A 25952-nucleotide genomic window follows, 5' to 3' on the forward strand; every position below is an offset into this window, starting at 1 on the left:
TGAACAAATCAAGGGCAGGACTTGCTCTGAACCTGTTGAAGGAAGAATACGCTAGAAGAATGAATGAGAAACTTTGCTTAAGGTGCAGAAAAGCAGGATATCGGATATGAGAATGCAGAAGCCGACCAGACAGTGGATACCAAGGGACCAGGGCTGCTGGAAACAATCATTTCCAAACCTAAAAGAGAAGCAACATTCATAAAATGATCACCGAAGATTTACCAGCGGAAAACGACGAGGGTACCTAGTAACCGGTAGTCTGGGAGACCGAAGAAGTAGACCAGCAAAACCCATCAAATTAGCGAACTACTATACAGCACTACACACACAGAGAGGAGAAGAAGACGGAGATCATGTGGTGATCAAAATGAAGATATACAATGAAAAATGTGAAGAAACAACGATATATATAATGCTCGACTTGGGAGCGACTGAAGATTTCCTCGATAAGGAAATCTGAGACAAATATGGCCTCTACACCAAAAAAGCCAAGAAAGCGAGACTAGTCAACCTAGTGGATGGAAAGCCAAGCGCTATGAGCCCTATAACCCGTAGGGAAGAAGTACCTATGGACATTGTATTAGATGGAGACAACTTGATAGACTTCAAGGTTGTCGGGGCCAATCAAGATTTGTTTCTGTAGATGGAGATTGTCTAGGAAGGCTCGAACTTTACTCGCTTTGTTTATGACTACTAGGAGTGAAGTAAAATAGGTAAGGTAGGGTAGAATTGTAAAAACAATATTATATTGTTAAGATCTCTTCTCCATTGCTTGATGATGTCTAAAGCTTGAGAGGCACTTTGATATTTATATTCCACATCTGAGTGTTCGTGGACTACATCTATTTATCATACAACTATGTACTTCTTCAATCGTAATTCAAGACGTGGAGTTTTCTTCCATGTTGCGAACACCTGTGGACCCTGAAAACCATCACACCCACTTCTGTAATTATGATATTTCTTCTTAGAAAATGTGATGGCTCGAATAGTAATATCCCAATTAGAGACATTAGACTTATGGCCTAGTTCTTAAGTTGAACTGAGTTGGCCCCAATTGTCTTCGGCATTGATAAAATGATCAGTTTTATCCACTGCTATATCTGCAAAGGTGGTCGTCATTACAACCATTGTAGGTCTTCTGACTCCGATCCTTTGTAACTCCCTACCTAACCAATAGATTTTCTCTGAATGACTTCCTATCAACTCGCAGGAAGCTATTCCACTAGATTAGTAATTAATCCCTCGGTTGGCAACCCTTGGTTACTCTCTGAGTGGTAGGTTTCAGTAACCATTGTTGTAACGTGTTCGCTAGGAGCTATTCACGTTATTGGTAATGGATACGATAGTTGGCAGGTGGCCTGCTCTTCCAGAGAGGAGGCGAGAGCTGAGAACTGAAGGACGCTTTGAGGGTGTACTGAGGAACAAAGAAGTAACCGTTCAACCAAGTATATTGAAATACTGTCTGTCGAAGTCTGCCTTTTCAATCGTAGAAACAGGTGGTCTTTAAATACACAAATCTGTTCATGTCTAGCATGAATGATACTAATTAAAGGTATCAATCGATACACTTTTGTGAAACTAAATAAGTATCACAGCGGTACTTAAAACAAAACATGAAACAAAACCAAGTATCAGAGGATACTTAAAACAAACCAAGTATCAAAGCGATACTTAAAACAAAACATAAAACAAAACCAAGTATCAAACAATACTTAAAACAAACCAAGTATCAAAGTGATACTTAAAACAAAACATAAAACAAAACCAAGTATCAAACGATACTTAAAACAAACTAAGTATCAAAGCGATACTTAAAGCCAAACATAAAACAAAACCAATAACCGAGTACCCATACCAGTTACATTCCCCAAAACAAAACAACTGTTTTAAACAAACAAAACCTAATAATCATCAAAAGCAGAGTCCGAGAAACTAAAAGCCTCAGTTTCCGCTAAGAACTGTTCATCATAAGTGTCACACCAGGGACAGGAAGAAATCCTAAGAAAACACTCAGACTCAAAGAAATGTAAATCACAGTAGTTATGAATACCAGATTCGCACTGTAAATCAACCCAAGTATGGTTGCAATCAGGACAGTAGTCTATCCAGAGGATTTCGAAGTAGTCTTCAAGTTGGATAACATCGCAGTTCAACAACAGTCCAACAATCGGTTGTCAGAGCCTCACATTGAGTTCCACATAGTTTGACATCGTTATGGTATTCGGATGGTGACTGGTGATCAGATAACGTTGTCGAGAGCCCGCTCTATAGCTTGATTTTTATCCTCGCTACTTTCGAATTCCGACTCAAAGTGTGGTGCCCAAAACCCATCTCAAGCTTTAAGTTCTGCATGCCATGGCTCAGTTTCTGGCATTGTTGGTGTCCAGTACAAGGTGATATAATTGATCGTTGGGGGGAGGGATTCGTTTGGCATGTTATCTTTCCACCATTCGTTTACCATATCCATAGCGTGCTCTAGTCCTTCCTGTGGTTCCCCGCTGTTTTCGCTCGTTGGATAACCTTTCCATTGGACTAGGAACTGATCATTTCCGTGCCAAAGGCGGTTGTCTCTGATTGCTTCAACATCCCATTCATCTTTCTTGTTGATGATCATAGGTTCAAGTCGAGAGTGGGTTCTTCCAGAGAACTTGTAGTTGTAATTTGGGTGGAATTGCTGGACAGCAGAGGTGTGGAAGATTGCGGTATTGCAGCGGTACATGCGTCCATCCATCTGGACAGTGTAGTTTTCTATATGCTTGTCAAAAGATAAGACTTTGAAAGGTCCTCGCCATCGTGGTTGTAATTTCTTGCTGCGTCCAACATTGGTAATGAACATATTTCCATGTACCTTAAGCATATCACCTGGCGGAATAGGGACATGTTTGCGTCGTTGCTTCTGAGCAGTAGTAGTGCTTCGGAATCGGGCAGCTTTAATAGCTTGGAAGGCATCATTCTGAATTGCTTGATGGCGGTTTAGGTGGTCATCGGAGGCAGGGACTGAGGAGCTCTTAAATAGTGTTGTGGGTAGGAGAGGGTATTGACGGCCGAAGATTGCCTTGTATGGAGACATTCCTAAGGTGTCTGAGAATCAGGCATTGATATATGCGGCGAGCTCAACAAGAGCTGGCTCCCAGTTGGTTTGTCCTTCATTGATCATGTTCCTAATTCCGGTCTTGACTTCGCAAATCCTTCGTTCTGCCTGGCCATTAGTTTCATGATGTCGTGGAGCAGCCATACTGTGGTTGATTCCGTGGGAGGTCAAGGTTTGCTTCCAGAATCTGGCGGTGAAGCAGGGATCAGCATCACTGACAATAGATAAGGGGTACTCATGGGGGGTAAATAGGTATCGTTGGAGGTTATTCCAGGTGTCTTTGGAGGAATCGGTAACCTTCATTGGTATCAGCCATTTATATCCACTAAATCGATCCACAGCTACCAAGATGGTGTCCTATCCAGCGAACTTGTTGAATGGTCCTGCGAAATCGATGGCATAGGATTCGAATATTTCGAATGGTAGTTGGAGAGTCTGTACTTTCCCTTCACGTAGTTGTGTTCGCTCCTTGTTTGCCTGGCAGAGTTCACATTGTTTGACAAAATCGCAGAAGTCCTTTCGCATCTCAGGCCAGTGAACATATTCTGAGGCATATTGGAGGTTGCGATCTGCACTATGGTGTCCTTTGTTGTGGATTTTGGTAATACCATATTCCCTAATAGTCATCCCGTTGAACATATGGCCTTTTGGGATGTATAGACAATGTTCACCATAACGGGTACTGGTATAGACCATTCCATTGGATATGTTATAGGGGGCAAGGTCTCCATTCCTGGAGCTATCCATGGCTTTGAAGTAAATCGGGTCATGGCAGTATCCTGCTATCATTGGGCTTCGGAAAGAGGAGGTTAATTCTTCCGTAGTTGATCTAACATCTCGTTCATCTTCGATTAGGGATCCTCTTGTTGGTTCGATAGGGGTTTCCTCTTCCTCAAAGGGCTCATAGAGTTGTCGGCGATGCTTGGGAATAGTGGGGGGTATGACCGAGACAATGGTTTCGTTGTTGTATACTTGTAAGGGTCCACCATGTAGTGGTCGTGAATCGGTTATGGGAGGAGAGGATGGCGGGGCTGACTGTGGGGGGTGTAAATAGGATATTGCATCCACGTAGGCTGCTGCTTGTTCGAGTTCTTCAAGACTTTGGTATCGGGTTAGTGCAGGATTAAGGGTATGAGGATATCGGGTCCATTTATCTTCATTGATCATCTCTTCTGCTCCTTCTGCGGTGTTGAAGCTGGTGTTTTTGGAATCGTCAGCAGACATTTAGTACGGTCGCTGGTATCTGTTGCCGAACTTAATCTCAGTCTGGTCAAAAGGGCAGTTGTCGTGATAACAGTGGGACCAGTGGAGTCATCTTTGTTCAAGCTTGTGAGGAGGTGTGCTGTGGAGCTTCCAATTGTCTTTCCATTCTTCATCAATGTCCTTTCCTCATTCCGTTCCGGCAGCGCTGTACATGGTGTAAGAAAAGGGATTGGTGGGAGCGGCAGAGCCAGCTGTAGCCATCGATGGTTCTTGTTCATAGGAAGTGTCATCAGGGCTGTCTTCGCTTTGTCTTGTGTGGTCATGAACAAGAGGAGGGTTTGCGAGTTCATGGTTTTCATATAGATGGGAGAGAGCATCAGCTAAATAGTTTGTTCTTCCAGGGGTATAGGTGATTTTTGCATCGTATTTGCTGATCTCGCCTATCCATCTAGTTCTTCTCCTTCCTGGTATTCTTTCTGTTTTAAGATTAGTGAGAGGTTGGTGGTCGGTAACAATAGTGAAGGTATTGCCCATCAGGACGTGGTTGAAAGCGGCAAGAGCATCAATCACAGCAAGGGCTTCCTTGTCCGTTCTTCCATAGTTCATCTGTGAGTTAGTGAACTTACCGCTGTGTAATGCCACCGGTCTTGCCGTTTCATGGGAGGCCCCTTGTCCAACCCATGCTCCAACTCCAGCATCCGATGCATCAGTAATTAGCCATATCGGTTCTGGTTTGCTGTAGTCGATAGGTTGTATAACGTTGCCGTTTTTCATCTATTCCTTGATGTTGGTAAAAGCTTGGTCATGAGTGTGGGTCCATATGAATTCTGCATTGCCGGTAAGGTCTGTGAGCGGCGCTGTCACTGTGGCATAGTGTGGTAGGAACTGGGAAATATAGTTGACTAGTCCTAGGAATCGCATGAGTTCTTTTTGATTCCGTGGTGTCATACATTCCATTAAACAGGATATTTTTCTAGGGCCTCCATGTATGCCTTCATCATCTATAACATGTCCTAGGATATCAAATTTATGGGCAAACAGGATTGATTTGTTTCTGCTAGGGTAGAATTTAGCTTCCCATTGTTTGGTACAAACCAAACCTATATGGTAGGCATGTTCTATTTTGGTGTTTGAGAAGATGAGAATATCATCAATGTAAACGCAGACAAAATGGTGGAGGTATTCACTCAGGAGGTTTTCCATAATTTGCATAAAGGTAGCAGGTGCATTCATATCACCTTGTAACATTACTTGGCTAATGAATCTTCTAAAGTATGTTTAGAAACTGTTGTAGTGTTCGCTTTCTGGGTCTAACCTTGTCTGCAAATAGGCATTACTTAGGTCAATCTTGCTTTGGAATCTAGCCCATCCAACTGCATTCAGGATCTGGGTTTGGTTTGGAATAGCGGAGCTGTCCATAACTGTGTTTTCATTCCGGAGTTTAAGATCGACCAAGGGGCGGATTCTTTTGCCATCTCCTTTGGGATGAACAAACATGGATGCGGCATCTCGGGCTTCTGCACGGTAGCTTACTCCTCTTCTTTGTTGTTGGTTGATCCAGTTACATAGTGGGCCTTTCTATGCGTCAGGAATAGAGTAGGTGGGTTGGTTCTTAAGATTAGAGGGGTCTCGGAGGCAAATGTAGTGGTTCACCTCTCTCATAGGCGGTAGTTCATCTGGTATTTAGTCTGGGAAAATATCGGAGTATTCATCCAATAGTCATTGGGCACTTGCTTTACAGACTGTGGCTCGGTACTCTCCGCTTGTTGACTTGCATGAGACTCTGACCTTCTGATCTGGAAAATCGATGGTTGTTTCCCCACACCTGATTACAGCTTTGTGGCAGCTCAGGAATGGCATACCTATTAGGGCATCATATTTGGCTAGATTTCCAATCAGCATTTCCTGGTGTGGTACAACCGCAGAACCAAGCCGAATTGTTGCACTACAGGTTTTATGGATTGTGGATGGCTTGTGGATCGTGATCCCTTTACTGCAATATTGACTGGTATGGGTTGGTTAAGGTCTCGAGTTGGGAGTCCATGGACTGAGACAAAGGCGTTGCTGATCATGTCTCTTCCGCTCGTGCCAGTGTCGAATAGGACTTGAGCCTTCTTGCCGTTGATGAGAATAGTACCTTCCAGGGCGGTGTGTGCCTTGAATGTACCCGGAGGTCCGACACTATTACATTCCACGTTGATGAATTCAATATGGATCTCCTCATATTCGCTGGGTTGGGTATCATCACTATCACTCTCAACATTGTTGGCCAATGCTTCTTGCTTAATTGCCTTTCCTTTCCCTTTCTTCGAAGGGCAGTTCCTTGTCATGTGTCCTTTTTTTCTACATTCAAAACATTCTCGTTTCTGCTGTCTTGATTCTTTGGAGGATTTGGTTTTCTTCTTGAAAACCCGTGGGATATCATCTTCAGAGTTGCTGGAGGGTTTGTGTCGTGGTTGGCTATTTCTACTAGAGGATGTCTGTGTTTTGTATGCCTTGGTTTCATGGAGAATGGCGTCCTTCCATTCTGCTCTAGCAATTATTGTTGCAATATCGTCATCGCCTTCCTCAAGGGGTTCCACCTCTCGCCAGAGGGTAGGGTGCATAGTATCATAGAATCGTCGTTTAAGGATGTACTTGGAAATCCTTCCTCCCTTCATTTGGTCCTTATACATTAATAAATCCGTAGCTACATCTGTAATTCTTTTGACAGGCATTCCATTAACCTGCTGGAGCTGGTTGACTTGGTTGTATAGGAGGTCGTTGGTAATAGAGGATTGGGATCGTCCTTTCAGGTAATTGTGGACTGTAGATCCTCTTAATCTCACGTTTCCACCGTAATCCTTATAGCATTGGTAGTATGCGTCGGTTGGCTTTCCTTCTCAGAATGATCCAATGTATAGTCCGGTTGTAGGGTCTTCCACATCTTTCCCATGCAGGAGAATATAGTGTGTAAGTTCAGTCACCCATCGGTCAAAGGCTTCGAGTTTGAGGTCTTTTCCTTCTCCTGTAAACTTTTCTGCGAGGTGCAGCTTAAACGTAGGAGGTTCAAAAGCTGCGTGTACCTCCTCTTCTTCAGGCCTAGCCCGAGATTTTCCTCCTCCAGAGGGCCCTCCTCCTGTGCTCGCCATGTCTGATTCGCTACTGGATTTGGGGTTGATTGGTGGTTCAAAGGAAGGCTTCTTTGCTGGAGTAGAAGGGAATTCTCCTGGAGGTTGAGTGTCTTCTGTGTTTGCAGGTTGGCTCGGCTTCTTAGCAGAGCACTGGGGTTGGTTCTTTCTTGTAAGGTCTTGTCGTGGGATTTGCTTCCCACTCCGGGTCATCAAAGATTCTATCTTGGATTTGCGATGAAGCCGAATGTGCTGTTATTCTGCCGCTTCTCTCTGCTAGCGTTCTAAGGTGGATATCGATAGGTTGCTCAGGCCTAAATCCGGGGACAGGTTCTTAACCACTTGCTAAGGTTAAAAAAATGTAACGTGTTCGCTAGGAGCTATTCATGTTATCAGTAATGGATACTATAGTTGGGAGGTGGCTTGCTCTTCCAGAGAGGAGGCGAGAGCTGAGAACTAAAGGACGCTTTGAGGGTGTACTGAGGAACAACGAAGTAACCGTTCAACCAAGTATATTGAAATACTGTCTGTCGAAGTCTGCCTTTTCTATCGTAGAAACAGGCAGTCTTTAAATACATAAATCTGTTCATGTCTAGCATGAACGATACTAATCAAAGGTATTAATCAATACGCTTTGGTGAAACTAAATAAGTATCAAAGCGGTACTTAAAACAAAACATAAAACTAAACCAAGTATCAAAGCGATACTTAAAACAAAACATAAAACAAAACCAAGTATCAAACAATACTTAAAACAAACCAAGTATCAAAGCGATACTTAAAACAAACCATAAAACAAAACCAAGTATCAAACAATACTTAAAACAAACCAACTATCAAAGCGATACTTAAAATAAAACATAAAACAAAACCAATAACCGAGTACCGGTACCGCTTACAATTGTAGTATTGAGAATCACACTATAATTACGATGTGTTCCGAAACCCAGTTGCAACACTCCGTGAAGTTCGTTGGCTTCTTTCATAATCTCTTTTAGAGTTCTAGACTCTTCTGGTAGATGTAAATGTATTGGTCTCTAGTAGAGATCCTTTACCATTTGATACCATCTCTTTGTGCGAAATCGTCCTGTTACCTACGGCCCATGCTCAAGGTGTCATGTCTTTGAAGCCAAGTAAGTCTCTGTGTAGTTGACAGAATCACTCCATTCTACTTCTCAGACCTACCCAAAGGTCCCCTCTCATAGAACCTGCGAACAGGACCCAGTTGGCTGGATGGCGATGACGTATATAGTGTTAACCTAACACCTTCAATTCTGTAGTAATATAGTCACCGGATGAAACTGAGATTAATATATATGATGACGTGCGGGCCCCGTAAGAGGGCCAGAGGGGGGTGTTGGAGACCAGAGATTCCGATTCTGAGTGGGAGTACTCTACTTATGGTGGTTCCTAGGTATCGGGTTCTGGTATTCCTAACACATTGACAGCTATAGAAAAACGGCAACATTCCTGGTAGCAAATCTCAAAAACCAGAAGATAGACTTAGGGATGCCATGGTTACAAAGACATCACCCGATGATCGACTGGAATGAGAATAAGATGACCGTCACAAGCGAACTATGTGCGACACAATGTCCCAATAGTTCGCCTGTAGTCTATTTGACACTGGTATGAGAAGCTGAAGAAGAAACCCTGCGTGCGAAGTTCACTGAGATGCGGCAAGATAAGACAGTTTAGATACAAAAACTCGACCAAGGGGCAACAGTGCCTGCCAAGGGTTCTAATAGAACTACAGGACACAACCTGTATGCCAATGAAGGAATCAAGATACCTGCTAACAGGCAGGTAATGATAGCAACAGGAATAGCCATCAGGCAACCAGAAGGCACCTATGGGCGCATAGTACTCCGAAGCAGTATTGCAGTCAAACATCGACTCATGACCATGGTGGGTGTGATCGACCCCGACTATACAGCTGAAATCAAAGTGGTTTGGGCCAACCTACCTCAAGAGGACTACGAAGTCTAAAAAGGCGATCGAATTACACAGTTGATTATCGAAAAAATCAACAAAGAGGATCTGCACGAAATAGATCTACTGGAAGAAACCACAAGAGGAGACAAGGGTTTTGGAAGTACAGACCAAAACTAGCCCGATACAACAAAAAGAATTGAGATCAAGGAGATCACGGCACAAGCCTTCAGATGGTACTATCAAAGATGAAATACAACAGGAATTCTCAAATGGACATATGAAGACGAAATAATAGTCCTAGCGAAAATCAACATCAGCACGGAACTAGCAATCCAAGACAAGAAATACTAGAGCAAAAAAGAATTAAAAGAATTGGTTCCAAAAGAAGATCATCAGTTCACGAATCTATTCCAAGAAGAGGAAGCTACAGGGCTATCACTCCGAAGACCAGGAATTGACCATGAAATTCAGCTGAACACAGTCGAGAAAATGGGAAAATCAAAAGAAATTCTCCAAAAGAAGTTATACCCACTAAGAGAAGCGGAGCTAGAAGAACTTGGAAAGTATATCGAGCAAAACCTAAAGTAACAATAGATCAGACACTCCTTTGCATCAGGAGGATCTCCAATACTATTTGTCAAAAAGAAAGATAGAAAAAGTAAGACTCTGTGTAGACTACAGAGTCCTCAATTCAGTTACTGAGAAAGATCGCTATCTACTACCCTTAATCGAATAGGCACTGAATAGACTACCGTTGGCAAAATACTTCACCAAACTCGACATCAAAGACGCATACTACAATATACATATCAAAGCAGGAGATGAATAGAAGACTACATTTGCCTCAAGATACGGGATGTTTGAATACTTGGTTATGTCTTTTAGGCTAACCAATGTACCGGCTTCATTCCAAAGATAGATCAACAAGGTACTCAATAGGTACTTCGACATATATTGTATCGTATGCTTAGATGATGTACTCATCTACTCAGAAAATATACATCAACATCAGAAGGATGTCAGCAATATTATGGCCGCAATACAAGGATCAGGAATGAAGATCAAACCAATGAAATGCGAATTTCAAAAAGAAGAAACTGAATACCTAGGACTTATCATCAATTAGAGCAGGGTTAAGGTCGACCCAGTCAAAACAGCAGCAATATGCGATTGGGCTAAACTAAACAAGAAAAAGGATGTTCAATGCATTATGAGATTCTGCAACTTTTATTGAAGGTACATAGAAGGGTTTAGCAGACTTGCAAAACCACTCTATCAACTAACCAAGAAAGACAAGAAATGGGAATGGGGAGAAACAGAACAAAAAGCACATGAGGCCATCTGGACATATCTGACATCAGCACCAATACGGGTACACTTCGACCCAAACTGAAGAAAAATGATTGAAACGGATGCCTCGAAATATGTGTATTCAGGCATACTATCACAACAATGCGAAGACGGAAAAGGGAAGCCAGTGTCTTATCGATTCAAGATAATGACCCCTGCAGAGTGCAACTACAATATTGCAAACAAAAAACTATTAGCAATAGTTCAAGCATTAAAGGAATGGAGGAGATACATTCTGAACAACCACCATCCAGTCTGAGTTCTAACCGACCAAAAAGAATCTGGTCCTGTTCATGACTACAAAGAAGCTGAACGACTGCCAGATAAGATAGATGGAATACCACAGCAAATAGAACTTCAAAATCGAATACCGACCAAGCGAAGAGTGCGGAAAGCCAGACACTCTCATAAGAATTGCAAGCGACAAACCACAAGCAAAAGAAGACGAAAGAATTAAACAGAAAATACGAACACTATTACCAAAAACCTGCTTCAAGGCAATAGAGGTTATCCAATTCACATCAACGGAATATAAGGAAATTGAGAAGGCAAATGAAATGGACAAAATATTTCAGACCATAAGAGAAGCATTGAAAGAAGGAAAAAAAGAGATAAAAGGAATTTCTCTAGGTTTATGCTAATGGAAGGATGGAAAGATATGGTACGACAGAAAACAAGGGATCCCGGAAGAAGAAAAGATAAGAACAGACATCATACGACAACACCACTACATCTGAATGGCAAGATACAGAGGAAGGTCTAAAACCACAGAATTCATCCAGAGGTCATTCTATTGGCCAGGGCTACGCGAAGATGTCAAGAGATATGTCAAGAATTGCGACATATGCCAAAGAACAAAAATGGCTAAACATGCACCATACGGATTACTGAAATTGCACGAAGTTCCCGAACGACCATGGGAAACAATTACCATGGATTTCATCTCGGATCTACTATTATCAGAAAATTGCGATAGCATCCTGGTGGTGGTGGATCGTCTGACCAAAATGAGTCATTTCATTCTGGTTAGAAAAGATATGGACATAAGAGATTTTATACAAACATTCTTCCGAGAGGTCTTCTGACTTCATGGCATTCTACAAAATATCATTACAGACTATGGAACATTATTCACATCAGGATTGTGGAGAAAGGTAACCAGAAAACTGGGGATATAAAATAGGCGGAGCACTGCATTTCACCCGCATGCGGATGGACAAACAGAATGGGTAAATGCCATACTGGAACAATATTTTTGGGCCTACGTCAATTGCTAACAGGATGATTGGTACAAACTACTATTAATGGCTGAATTCACATACAACCATGGAAAACAAGAAACATGTGGCACAACACCATTCTTCGCAAATTACTGACAACATCCACAAAGTCAGGCTTCATATTATACGATTAATGGCATAATATCGGATACAACAGACATGGGAAAACTACACGAGATATTTTAATACGAAATGAGTCAAGCACAGCAATGGCAAAAAGAACAATATGATAAGCACCGAAGGCCAGATCTAAACATACAACTGGGAGATATAGTATGGCTAATACCATGCGATATATATACGATGTGACCATTAAGGAAATTAGACTACAAGAAAATTGGACCATTCCAAATACTGGCAAGAGTGGGCAACCGAGCATATAAACTCGACCTTCCATCCTGAATGTGAATAGAAAATACATGTTACATCTCACTCCTCGAATTACACAATGACAACAAGTTTTTCATACAAACAATTATTCCTCCTCCTCCGATCGAACTCGATGGAGAACCAGAATGCGAATACGATGAAATAGTCGACTCTCGCTGCTTCCAACGTCACCTCCAATATAGAGCCAAGTGGACGGGATATTCACGTGAACACAATAAAACTTGATACTACACACAAAACTTTGAAAACGCCCCAGATGCCCTCTCAACCTTCAACCAGCTATAACCAGGCAAGCCCAGCCCAGGTGACGATCACATTCAACCAAGACAAAGGAGAAGGAAAGGCTCCTAAGCCATTGCAACCACACATGGGCTGGGGCGATAGCCTCCACCAAACCACACCAACCAGCCCAGAATACTCATTCATGTGGCCGACTGACGAAGAACTCAGGGAATAGGAAAAACAAGCACAGCATAATGCCATATCATGGACTGTATGCTATGATGATGGATGTCCCACACAATATGGGAACAAGGAAGGCTTGGAATAGTTCCCGAGAGAATACAAGAAGTATGGTGCACACCCGGACCATGCCTTAAAGCACCGGAAACTGTGCTTCAACAATACGTGCAAGTTACACAGTATGAAGAAAATACCTGCTGGACACGAGCTACAGAAGGATGGGACAAAGAAAAGGTTGGATAGAAAAGATGCCGCGATATGGCAGCAGGCTAGGGCCTCGAGGATGAGGCCCAGGGAGGGGGGAGCCCAAAGTTGATCTACGGAAACAGAACTGGATGTCAGGGACCTATACAGGCAAATTAGAGTACTCCGAGAACAACTTGGTTGGGACTAAGCCACAATTCTGGCAAATGACAAAACAATTGTGGAGCTACGATAGCTGAACGATGCTCCACGGCACCCGATTGAGATGGCGAACCTCAGCTTGGCAATGGTGAGAGTATGATAGAGTGAAGCAGACGACAAGGTCAATAGGCTTCAGATGTTCATGCGTTCAGCAGGACGGGAACTATTGAAACTTGGGGAAAGAGACTGATGGGACTCAGGCTTAGGGGGAGAGGAGCTAATATCACGAATGTGGCTTGGAAGGGAAAAGACTTTTACATGACGCATGGTTATGAGTCACAGGTATGTTATTGTTTTACATATATGACTCATTCGAGTTATATGATTTGTTATATGTAGGATTTGTGATGCTTTTGAACATGGCTCAAATATGAGTTATAGGACGTGCGCCTGGCGAGTATGTCTTGCAAGTGTGCCTTGCATGTATGCCTTGCACATATGATTATATTTAGCACATGAACGCATAATGAGGTCATGGGTTTTGCACATGTGACTTATTCGAGTCATATGACTTGTTTATTGTGCTATGATAGATTTCTGAGTTTTTGCACATGACCTTGCTACGAGGTCATAGGTTTCGAGCGTGTGACCACTTGGGTCATATGACTAGTTTGTTATGATTTGGTTTGGCGCATGTAACCACTTTGTATCACATGATCACGGGCGGGAAGAACACTATATAAGGAGGCTGATGCGGCTGAGAGAAATAGGTTCTTTACACTTTCTTCTAAGTACTTTTCCTACTTATTGCTCTAACGAATATAAAACACCTTTACAATCTTTATCTTTATTGCACCGTTATTATTACGCCAAGGAAAGATCTTTATAAAGAAGAGTTAGAGAAAGCCTACGATAGGGGTTCCCGATAGAAGACAAAGGTCTTGACCATTGGTAACGTAGGAAGAGACCTAGTGCTATTACAAGACTAAGGAAAGAAATAGAAGAAGAAGAGAAGTATCATTCCCAGTCACCAAGAACTAACTATTCGAGGAGGGATCCTTACACAATGCTACAACAAATCTCTAACGTAATTGATTCAGGTTGAGACAGGGTCGATTCCCGGCGCATCCATCTCGTTGCGAACAAAAGTATTGCAATCAGGGAAATCCACATACTGTCTCTTATACTGCCTGTCTAGAATGCTTTCAGTAAAGACATCCAGAACCATTATGCAATACAAGTTGAAATGTAGAGCACTAGATAAACATGGACACAAACACTAGATCTGAGATATTTAAGTGCAGATAAAACATATTATCTGGAATGCAAAACATTTGATGTCATGTAATGTATGGATACTATACGCTTAACTGCTTGGACAACTAGATTTGCTATAACCATAAGTATCCAAAGTCCTTGGCCCTGTATTATGTCCACAACACAAACACTACTCTTTAGCATCTCACAGTACACACAGGCCTCTCAGAATTGACTTTGCTCACTTCCAAAATGCTAATCCAGTGCTTATTCTGTCACCGTAAGTACACGTGTACAGGCCCATTCGAGAAACAACTATGAATGGTACATGCAGATTTGTGCAATCGTCTAGTGTCTTGCAGACAGCATCCTTCTTCCAGCAATCATAATTATCACACAGAATTCCACATATTGCCCCAAGAGGCGCTGTCGCATGAGAATGAACATGTGGATTCCAGCTACCAATCAGACCTGGATCCTGTTAGTTACTCACAGAATGCACGAAATAGAGTTACCTCTAAGTATAATGTGGAAAAACCAAATCTTATCAGAATATGGTTGGCGTCAAGTGATCTGGCCTACTATCCAGGGTCTAGGGAATCTATTAGGAAGGTGAAGAGATTTTACGTAGAATACAAAAATCTGTGCCAGGAGCCATGGGCACCATTTACCTGCAAGCAAAGTTTCAAACTGGCATCTTGGTTCATTGAAGGCAAGGTTTCTATGGGACAGATTAATGAATACTTCACTAGTGGTCTCAGCAATTCCACGACATTGGCTATCGCTCAATGTATACGCTCAGAAACACCTCATTAAGCTGGATCCGTATGGCGAATATCTATGATGGTTTAAGGGCCAAGTGGAGGACAGCGTGAGAATTTTACCTTTCTTCTACAGCAACATTCTAGACTGTGTTCAATACCATTTCTCTCAGATGATTTACTGAGATGATTTTATTTATGCACTGTGACTTGAATACAATTTCCAAGGTAAGAGGATATATGCAGAAATGCATATGGTGGACTAGTGGTGGAACATTCAAGTATAGTGCCAAATGGGTTATTCTCTCCACCCTGACGAAAATACAGGTTAAGTGATGATAGGAAACACCTTCACATGGTGTGACTCTGATCCAAATTATCGGGATATCGTATCAGACCCATCTCATGAACCTCTCCAGCGATATGAAGGCATGGCCCATGTATATTACAATTGGAAATCTTCCAGTGTCCTAGGGTAATTGACCTGGGTCGATGACTGTGCTCTTTTTTACACTATTACCTGTCTCATCCAAGTTTCCACCAACCTCTTCTGCCAACAATGTCTAACAAGGAATCAATGCTGATATGTTACACGATGTATTCAATCTTATTTTTAATCCATTACAACTTACAGCATGTAAAGGCAGACCAATTGACGGTGTTTACAGGAAAGTCAGCTTGTATTTTCTTATCTTGGTGGTGTGGATTGCTGACCATATGGAAAAGGTTGTATGACATGGAGTAAAATCCAATGCCTATCCTAAATGTAAGATATTACTGGATATATTAGGAGCCTGCATGAAGAACCGATATCCTACCAAAGATTACACAAGATACAAGTATCTAGAACAGGAAACATGGGATGAGTTGGAGGAGTTACCCATGCATGATGTCCAAACTATATTTGACGATCTTGGTATCATGATTGGGAGTAATATATTTTATGAGTTCTCGCAGTTGTGTTGAGACAGCTAGATAGTACTCAGGTACTACATGTTAAACGTGCTCTTACCTGTGTCTGATCATTACTTGATTTCAGTATGATAGACCAATACCGAAGTAATACATCTGAGACTATAGATTATATAGAACAATATCTCATTCGACTTTACAAGATGAAGGATATCGTCTTTGAATTTTGAGTATCTAAACAGATATTCACAATGGTTGACAACCTGTGGAGGGAACTATGACAACGGAAGAACAAATGTGCATCAAACTCTCACTAGATCAAAGAGACATCATGTGCATGTGCAGGATTGAGACGAGGATAACGATCGATGCATGGAATTGATTCAAGTAGAATCACATTTAAATTTTATAAAGATGCATCTACTGAGTCACTTTTACGATCATATATACCAGTTTGGTAACATGCAGATGTATCCTACTGAGTTTGGTGAGCTGGAACATAAGGAGTAAATCAAGGACAAATGGCAATGTTGGAATAAAGATAATGCCATGAGACAGATTCTGCAAAGCTACGGGCAACAACATACAATCTGGATGAGACTACTAAAATGGGATTCCTTGTGATGTCACAGAGTCCAAATCCCATCTGACGCTCCTCTAATTTTGGATACTCCAAGTACTTAATCTGAGCCGAAAACAAGCCAAAGACACCTGAAGGGATATTATCTTGACATTGCAAACCTTCTTGATATCTGCAAGGTCTTAGACATCTAAAGTGAGACAACAAATATCGAATTGATATGATGTAGCTGTGAGAGCCTGGCCAAGGAGCAGCGCTCTTCTGAAGACGCCGCTATAATTCAATACCTTTCTGAGGAACTGATGACATATCTTGAATTCCCAGTTCTAGCATTCCAGGGAGATGATGTTTACAACGTCTACTAGCAGGATCTACAGAAACCTGTCTCTTCCAGAACCAGATGAGTGGCAACCATTGAGTTTGACTACAGGTTGGTATGGAAGAAATGTATGGAGAACTCCAGAGCCGGCACCCTAGGAATCTAATTACACTCTTCAAACAGCAAGACCACCAGGATACTGGCAGAGCCTACTGACTTTCATGTATTCAGATATTGAATGCTCTGAATTCTCGATGCCCATCAGGGTTTCATGATTTTGTCACTATCAGGCTGAGGCCAGATGCATGAAGGTTTACAATCGTCAACATTGGTACAATTCTCAGTCTTGCATGTGCAATTCCGGCGGGTGACTATTGATGGCTTGTCAACAGTCAGATTGATTTAAGGACTTTTAATGAAATTTATTGATGAACTCATGGATCTCATAAAGTAGGTATACACGTTAGCGTCTAGCGAATCCCTGTCCTGCTCATTGAGAGTTTTGCCTATGTGGCAACCGCCTCACAAGACTCACTTGGAGCAAACACTATTACTAGATAGTAGGTCAAATGTAGATATAATCAAATAGTAATAATTAAAGATACGAATGATCAAGAATTGGTCTAGAGATTGTAACAACCTGTGATATTAAGAACATAATGATCTTGGAAAGTGTGCCAACTTAGAATTGATGGCCAAGAATGTATAGGAGGACTGAGTTTCCATATCTGAGTGACCAAATCGAGAATAAGGAGAGGAACAATATTGGTGGTGTCCTGTGGCCTTACCGGCAGGGTGAGATGTCAGAGTACTGTGGAGCCAAAAGGAGGAGGTATGTACAGCGGGATGAGGAAGCAATGTAGGAGAGCCTGTTTGATGAAGAAATAAGGTCGCAAGAATAAATAAGAGGAACTGGATGCAAGAGGAGCATAGACGCCACACACAGCTAACACTCAGAGAGTAGTAGACAAGGGATTACTGTCAGGATAAGGGGGAGACACCGGGTAGAGATCATCGGATCTAGAGGGGAAATTTAGACAACTGCATAACTCAATTATTTTTTGGATATTGTTGTAAGGAAGCAAACTAACCTGAGGCAAGGGAGTAATAGATTCACAAGCTTAGACAGACAGGATTCAACCTGGGGCTGGGGTGTGGGCCAGCATGCTGAGGACACAAAATTGCATCACAATGCAACCCAGAACACACAGGATACTAGGAGGCATTACAACTTACGTCAGGATGCGCAGGATGCACAGTACCTAAGTGAGGGGCCGTGCATGTCAGAATGCAGCACCCACGTATCAGATACAAGATAAATCTTTGCTGATGGGGAGACTTTTTATCCTGACAAGATCTGTATCTAGATACAACTACTCCATATTATCAATTGTGTAACTATGAAAAATCCGGACATCCATAGCAAGTACCATCGTAACATATACTGAAACGAAACTACTCGTGATGAACAACTGTATATGGTCAATCTCCGTGATCACTTTACCGAAAAATGTGCCCCTACACTATGGAAAGAAATTTCAAAACAGGTGGGAATTGAATGGCATACCTGTCACATAATATATTTACATACAAAGAGTTCAGGCATACTTGCCAATCGTAAGCATACTGGACATCCGCCTAAGTTTAATGAGGAAGATACACAGAAAATTATCTTATATACTACCTAGGACAGCAATACATGGCAAATGCTGTGGGAACACATTAGAGACAATCTTGGTCTCTCATACTATCCTGATCATGTCGGGGATATTGTTTCATCTCACAGGTATCATAAGTAGACCCCACATTGTAAGTAGGAAGTAAGGCTTGACTATTATCAAAAGTGAGTATTCTGGTCTCAGGAAAAGTTGAATTAGACCTATGATTACTTGTTCAGAACTGTGTGGTGTGATCAGTCCTTTTCTATAGCTGGTTTTAGTAGCCATCCACAAGTCATTAGAAATGCAGAAGAGTAATATTATCCAGACTGCTTGGATAAGATATGTGAGTTAGCATCTACAGGAGTAATGGTATGTGGTGGATTATGTGGGCACTTGAAAAGCGATTTAGCTTGTGTAGATGGAAAAGTTACAATAAACTCTGGGGTTTATACAGTCCAGATACTGGATTCACATTTGATCCCATTCTGGTATAAGTCCAGTGAAGAGTATGGCTGGACACAGGTGGTAGAAGATGGTACTCCAGGTTACAAAAAGCATGCTATTAAGTTATGGGTCAAAAATGAGGTAGAGGTGCTTCCATAGTGTCCGCAGTTACCAGACCTCAATCTTATAGAAACTTGATAGTGGGACATAGAGTGCTATTTGGGTAAGTGGGATGGGAGAATTTCTGATATGAATTCTCTAAAGCATGCACTGCAAGAAGCATGGGATCAGGTTGGTTCAGAAAGATTGAATGAGTTGATTCAAGCATTGCTGATTGCTCGAGAGCTGATATTACAGCCAATAGAAGACTGACTCATGACTAGCTTGTAACGATCACCCTTCAGATAATTAGTTCTTGCTGACAGTTAATGATACTTCCCTTTCTCTTTCTTCTTCTTTGGCTATACGATAGCTCTGAGGCCTATGCCTACATTTCAGATAGTACAGGACCAATGACTTCTATCTGTAACATCTATTGTAAGCTTTCTCTAACTCTACTATGCGTAGAGTATTCTCGTAATTGTAATAGCAATAATGGTTGTGATCATGATAAAGAGGGTAAAGGTATTTTATATTTATTAAAGTAATAAGTAGGAAAGGTACTTAGAATTCAATCTAATTTTGTTTAAACTCGTACTGCTAATACTGGTAAATAATGAGCTCTAGGGCCCGGCTCTAATATTGTCACACTCCTGATACCACTAACTACAAACTAACTAAGCCTCCAGCCTTATACGTCAGGCATGCCCACATCATGCCTCAATACGAACACTAAATACAAAGCCATCAATGGTAAAGAAGGTCCTCCTCAGCCAAGCCTGCCTGCCAGCTTAGTTACCTGTACAATATATAAAAATATACTACCACCACCTGAATATGACCCTATGATAACCCCCTCTATAATAGAAACCTGCCAGAGTGTTTCCACTCAAAGATCTTGGGACATCCCACCAACCGCCATGTCACCTACCTACCACCATTAAACAAAAAAAACACCCAAAGCCCCAGTACGTAGACCCAAGGGAAAGCCGACTTACAGGATGAGGGCTTCCTAGCTGAGGGGGTACAAACATTTGTAGATAATCCAGAGGGTACTATAGTAGTAGCGGAACCCAAAAACCTTAGTAGATGCAGACAGGATATGGTGGTCCCAAAGGCGTCTATACCTGGCCGAATACACTCAAGAATCTAAGTCTTCCTCCAACTCTTGAACTTCCTCCCGAGATGGCAAACCTGGTACAGACTTTATGGTATTAGTTTACGATAGTGAAGCTCCGAAGGGGATGACTCTTCTGAGTCAGGGACAAGTAGCATAGGTGAGGTCTGATCTTATTTGACCGGGCACTTCTTGTTTCTCTTCCTCTTCCTACTTCTGGGTGCAGGTCTAGCAACAGGACTGGATGGATCACCCACATCACCACCTACTGCTATAAGAGAGATGCCACCAGAGGCATTATCCTGACCAGCCATGGGCTCAGCAATAGAGGACTCAGGCACCTGGCCTCCCGAAAGGGGTGCTACCACTGTAGTTGGTATCAGCACACCAAGACCAACCCTACCTACGCTAGGAGTAAGTGCCTCAACCGAATTTGACGAATCAGGAACTGGTGTATCCATACTACTACCCACAACCGAAGCTGCAGGAGGGGCCAGGATAACCGGTGGTGCAACATTGCCCTAAGAGAGCTCCCCTACTGGACTCTGAGAATTCTCAGAGTCTAGTCCACCCCCCCAACCAAGACCACCTTAGTTTCTGAAGCGACCACGGCGACCAGCAAAGAGGAGATAACCGTAGGAGCTGCAGTCATCAAAATCGTAACCACACTGTGAACAGTATTGCGTTCTGATTCCAGGGCAGGCAGCAAAGTAGATGTTTCCTTTTCAGTGCGATGAAGTCAATAAGAGAGAACAGAGATGTGATGCCAAGGGTGAGAGACTTCAGCCTCAAGGGTGAAGTTCTTCTTGACAGCATGAGACAAAACCACTGACGAAAGTAAAGTGGATATGGGAGAGATGGGGCGGAAGCTCGCTTAGGTATTGCAACCGTGAGGAGGCGACTGTAATGAGCAACTAAAAGGATAAGTGAAAGGAAATAAGAACTTCCAGCAAATGTAGCAGGGGGTGTAACTACAACACACTTGAAAGGTGATCGAAGTTAAAGACTTGAAGCCTATTGTGAGATAGAAATCAATGGCTCTGATTGGATCAACACTGAATCTTCACATTCCAACACAGGATGAAGGAAGAAGGAAAAGTACTTGGAATTCAATCTAATTTTATTTAAACTCGTACCGCCAACAATGGCATATGACGAGCCCCCGCTGGTGCAGAAATACTGCTAATCAGTATACCACTAATCCAAAGCTAACTAGGTCCTCGGCCCCGCATATGCCATTCCTGAGTTATGCCCACACGAGAGCTAATTACAAGGCCATCAAACAACCCAGCACCCACCCTGGTCCAGGTCCGTAGCCCATCTGGTATGAAGCTAACCAGCACTAAGCGTAGTCGAAGCTGAGCAAAAGACCAAACTGACCAGGTTCCTCTTCCAACAAATATAAAATCACTACCACCCAGTCTGAAGACTGTCCCGCAAAACCTCCACCAGAGTAGAAAACCAACCAACAATCACACAAACTAAACCTACAGGCGACACAATAGCAGGGGGGAGGTAACCAACATGTCAATCTCTTGTACCTGCATGTCAGGCCATCGACTCTATGAACCCATATTGCCAGTTGCCTCCGAAGAGTGTACACTGAGGAGGACCTTTACCCGCTGCCTATCCCCCAACCAAAATAGTACAAACATAGTAAATACATAGAGGTAGTAACAGACTAAGAAAGATCAGTGGGGTCTCTCCCCCATCCATGGTGCCATGCCTCCTCCTGCCAAACCCGCAGCCAAACCAAAGAAACTAAACAAACCCCACAAAGCCCAGTATGCAAGACCCAAACAAGTGCAATCAGGTGGTCACAACCTACTATTTGCACAGGTGGCCATCAACCAGTCGGTCTGTCGAGGAGCTTTGCAGCGCTCAGCAGCTTCACTCAACAGCCCAAGCCAGGCTGGAAACACTTAATTAGACCTCACCCAACCTGACGCAGGCCCGACCGGTACTTACAGGGGCCTCTCACCTCCAATCAGCCCCCCCCAAGACCCACATGCCAGATGCCACAGAGTCTATCCAGCCTCTCAGCCCTTCAGACAGATCAACCATCCGATAGCCACAGGACAGCCTATACCTAGCCCCATCAGGCAGCCATTGGGCCTGGCCACACCAGCAGAGCCCTAGCCCCTAGCTTCTCGCAACCAAAGGCGGACCTCCCAGTGACAGCTGGGAGCCACAAACGAGGCAGCACCAATATCTGAAGGTACTGGCACCAGCTATACAATCCAACCCAACTGAACTCAAGTCCAACCACGCTGGAAAAAAGTAGGCAGAGAGAGCCAAAGCCAGCCCTACTGGTCCGGCAAGAGGCACAGACCGAACGACGGGCACTAGGCACCCCCAACAGATGTAACATGAAGGGGGAGGGCGAGTGAATAGAAGCAGCCAAAGGGAAGGTACGCCCCACTTGCAATTGGTGAAGCCGCCAACCACAATCCACTACCAAACCACTCAAACGTACAGACAATGTGAGTGTGTGGCAGCTAATCGTCCCACACCACCCCAGGCAGCAATGAACACCACACCAGGAGGTAAGACCTTTCAGGGTCAAAGTCATCGCCACTACGGCGAGGAGGAAACACCTGATTGAACCACAGTAAATGCCGCAAGGACAAAACTTCCAAGAGAACAGTAATAAACAACATTGTAGGATTCTGATGGTTGAAACGTAAGGTAACAAGGAGGGGCTGGGCATGCACTGCCCTACCACGAGAGGAATGGTGCGGCCGGTATGATGAGTTGAACTTGGAAAGGTTATTAGTCTAACCTAAGGGTATTTTTCATCGCGAGAACTAAGGACTTTATTAAAACCCAACAACCATGAGCTGGTCCCAAGAACAACACGGGTCATCCCTCTAAACAGAATGTTCTATCCCCCCACTCAAACGTGAAAGCAGCAAGTAGTCTATAGACAGGAAGCTGAAAGCATTTTACCGAAAGGTGCTCATAAGTGACCGTGATGAAGTGCTCAAAGTGCCAGCATCATGAGATAACTAGCAAGCAACAAAATGAGAAGCAAACAAGTAATCTATCACGTAACACCAGCAGACCTCAAAACCAAGAACCCTAGAAACTACTAAGCGAGCTCAGATATCTCCCCCAGAATCCAAGGTATCAAGGCCCACTATGGGTGCGAAACAAATGCTCGGGACGTAGTGAGGGCAAGGACCTGGAAAAGTACTTAGAATTCAATCTAATTTTATTTATACTAGTACCACCAACACTGGCATATGACTAGTCTCCCCCGTGACCCATAAAACAAACTATCTAAAATACACTACCGTGGAACATTCTGCCTCGCGACTACTCCTCCCAAACATAAATCCAAAATTCACTATCTATGTGGGCTCTAGGGCGCTCGCAGCGACTAGTGCTGTCCTGGATTAATGTGGCTTTCCACCTCAAGACCCAGCCACTGTCTTATACCCTGACTCCTATCCGCCCCCAACACAATGTGGCTCACATATGTAACAAAGAAAACATACAGTCTATCCCAACATCCCTCCATCCTCTTGTAATGCAACCTAAGATCCAAGTAGCCTTCCACCAACACCAAATCACAAAAGGGGCTGCAGAGTTCCTTCAGCAACCCGTCCACCTTAGCCCAACTCAAGACCACCGATGTCCGTGTCGCGAGGTTCAGTTCATCCCACTACCAGTGCTGAGAATGCCGAAATCGATCATGATATATCTGTAAATACCGGGGTTATTTCTTGAAGTTTTCTGTGAAGGTAGCATGTTGCTTGGTAGCCGTAGTGGAAATGGTGGTCCCACAACAGGGACACTCCCACCTCTACTGGTCCGGTAAAAAGAACCACTTTTTCAGTAATCTCACCACGCCTGGCAAGACGTAGCCAGCACTATCGTGTCTCTTCTCCCACTGAGTACAGGTCATAGGGTCACCTATCAACACAGTCCTGCCATCCCTTTCCACCATCAATGTGCTATCAAAGGGGTTACCTGCAACAACTAACTCACATTCACCATCTCGACATGACAAGGGATTCCCAGGCTTAACTATCAATGATCCACCTACTAGCACTTCCACCTCAAAACTGCCAAATCCTTATACAAGTCTTCATTAGCAGGACGCCCTCTAACATAACAGGGACATTCAATCCAGTGGCACTGGTCTTCCTTCCCATCACAGCGGTCAAGGCCGATCATGCCCGTCCCACTATGGATCCTTAATAAAACATAGGAATCCATTCGGGTCAGACCTCGGAGGTGTTGGGTTCTTTGCTTTCCTGGGCGTAATATTTATACCTTTCACTAGCATGTCAAGTCCCCTATTCCTCCTTATAAAGCTCCTAAGCCAGAGCAGCAGGACTAATGCCAAAGCTAATGCCTTCCCAAAGCAGAAGGTGCAAGGGATGTCCGACCCTGTCCTTAGCCTTCTGGTCGACCATCTCGTTGCCATCAATCCCCATGTGACCGGGGACCCAACCAAAACTGACATGTGAGAATGCATTCAACAGGGGTACCATTACCTCCCACAACTCAGCTGAGTCACCATCTGAAAACATATTGTCAACTATGATGTGGGCTGACTTGCTGTCCAGGAACACATGGACCGGGCATCTCTCGGCTACACCCTGTGCATGCTGCAGCATATACACAACAGCAAACAACTTGTATTCCACAATGCTCCAAGATGGAGGAACCGAGCATCTGTCAACAGGCGTCAAGGCACCTCTCTCAAACACTGCCAACAGTGCCAGCCCCCTCAGAGCACTTGAATCCATCCATGTATATGACCATATCTAAATATTTGCAGAGGTCTGTGTACAACACTTGGGGGCCCGCAGCCATCACCACCTTGCCTTTCCCAATCAAAACCGTCGGGCGGCAGGTGAGCTTCTTATCTGAAGTCTACCAATGTGCCACCATGACTTTCTCCTTCCATTGTAGCCGTATTTCCCCGAACCATAGATACTGGTCACAATATCAATAATTAATGAACCAGCTGTAACACCTCCATTGTAGGTACATTTCCTGAATCACAACAGGTGGCATTCCAAACTTGGCCAAGAGCATATTGCTAGCCAATCTCATAGGCGTTTGAAACACTGATCTGAGGCAGCCATTAACGTAGACCTGAATCTGCTTCACATATGATACATGGTCGGTTACAAACTCAAGACCATAGTAGACTCTCGGAAGGTAGGTTGCCTGTACCAAGCGGTAAGTTTTCCATGCTTCTAATCCACCAATACTTCCAAACCTCCTCCCTAATTACAAAATCCTTCTCCTAACACCCAATCCCCTTTCTAACCAATACTTTACATGAGAAGAAAAGCTAAGAATTACATTAAACCTATACCTAAGAACCTGTAAGTCCCCTGAAGGTAACCCCATTTCTCCTAACAATTCTATTCCTTCCCACTCCCTATTCCCAAACCCAATCTACTGAGTTTTGAGGACACTAAGCCCCATTCCCCTGGCGCTGGCTATATGGTCACAGTCTGTAAATATCTGTCCTGCATTGTAGCGGGCTGCATTACTCAACTCTGCTGCTACCATAATAACCCCATCGTCAACAAACGAGACTACCAGTTGATGTATACTAGTGGAGTATCGCATGCGTGGCCTGAATATGTCTGCCACATACCCACCGA

The sequence above is a fragment of the Tuber melanosporum genome (assembly GCF_000151645.1).
Source record: "Tuber melanosporum whole genome shotgun sequence assembly, scaffold_42, strain Mel28".
Classification (NCBI taxonomy): domain Eukaryota; kingdom Fungi; phylum Ascomycota; class Pezizomycetes; order Pezizales; family Tuberaceae; genus Tuber; species Tuber melanosporum.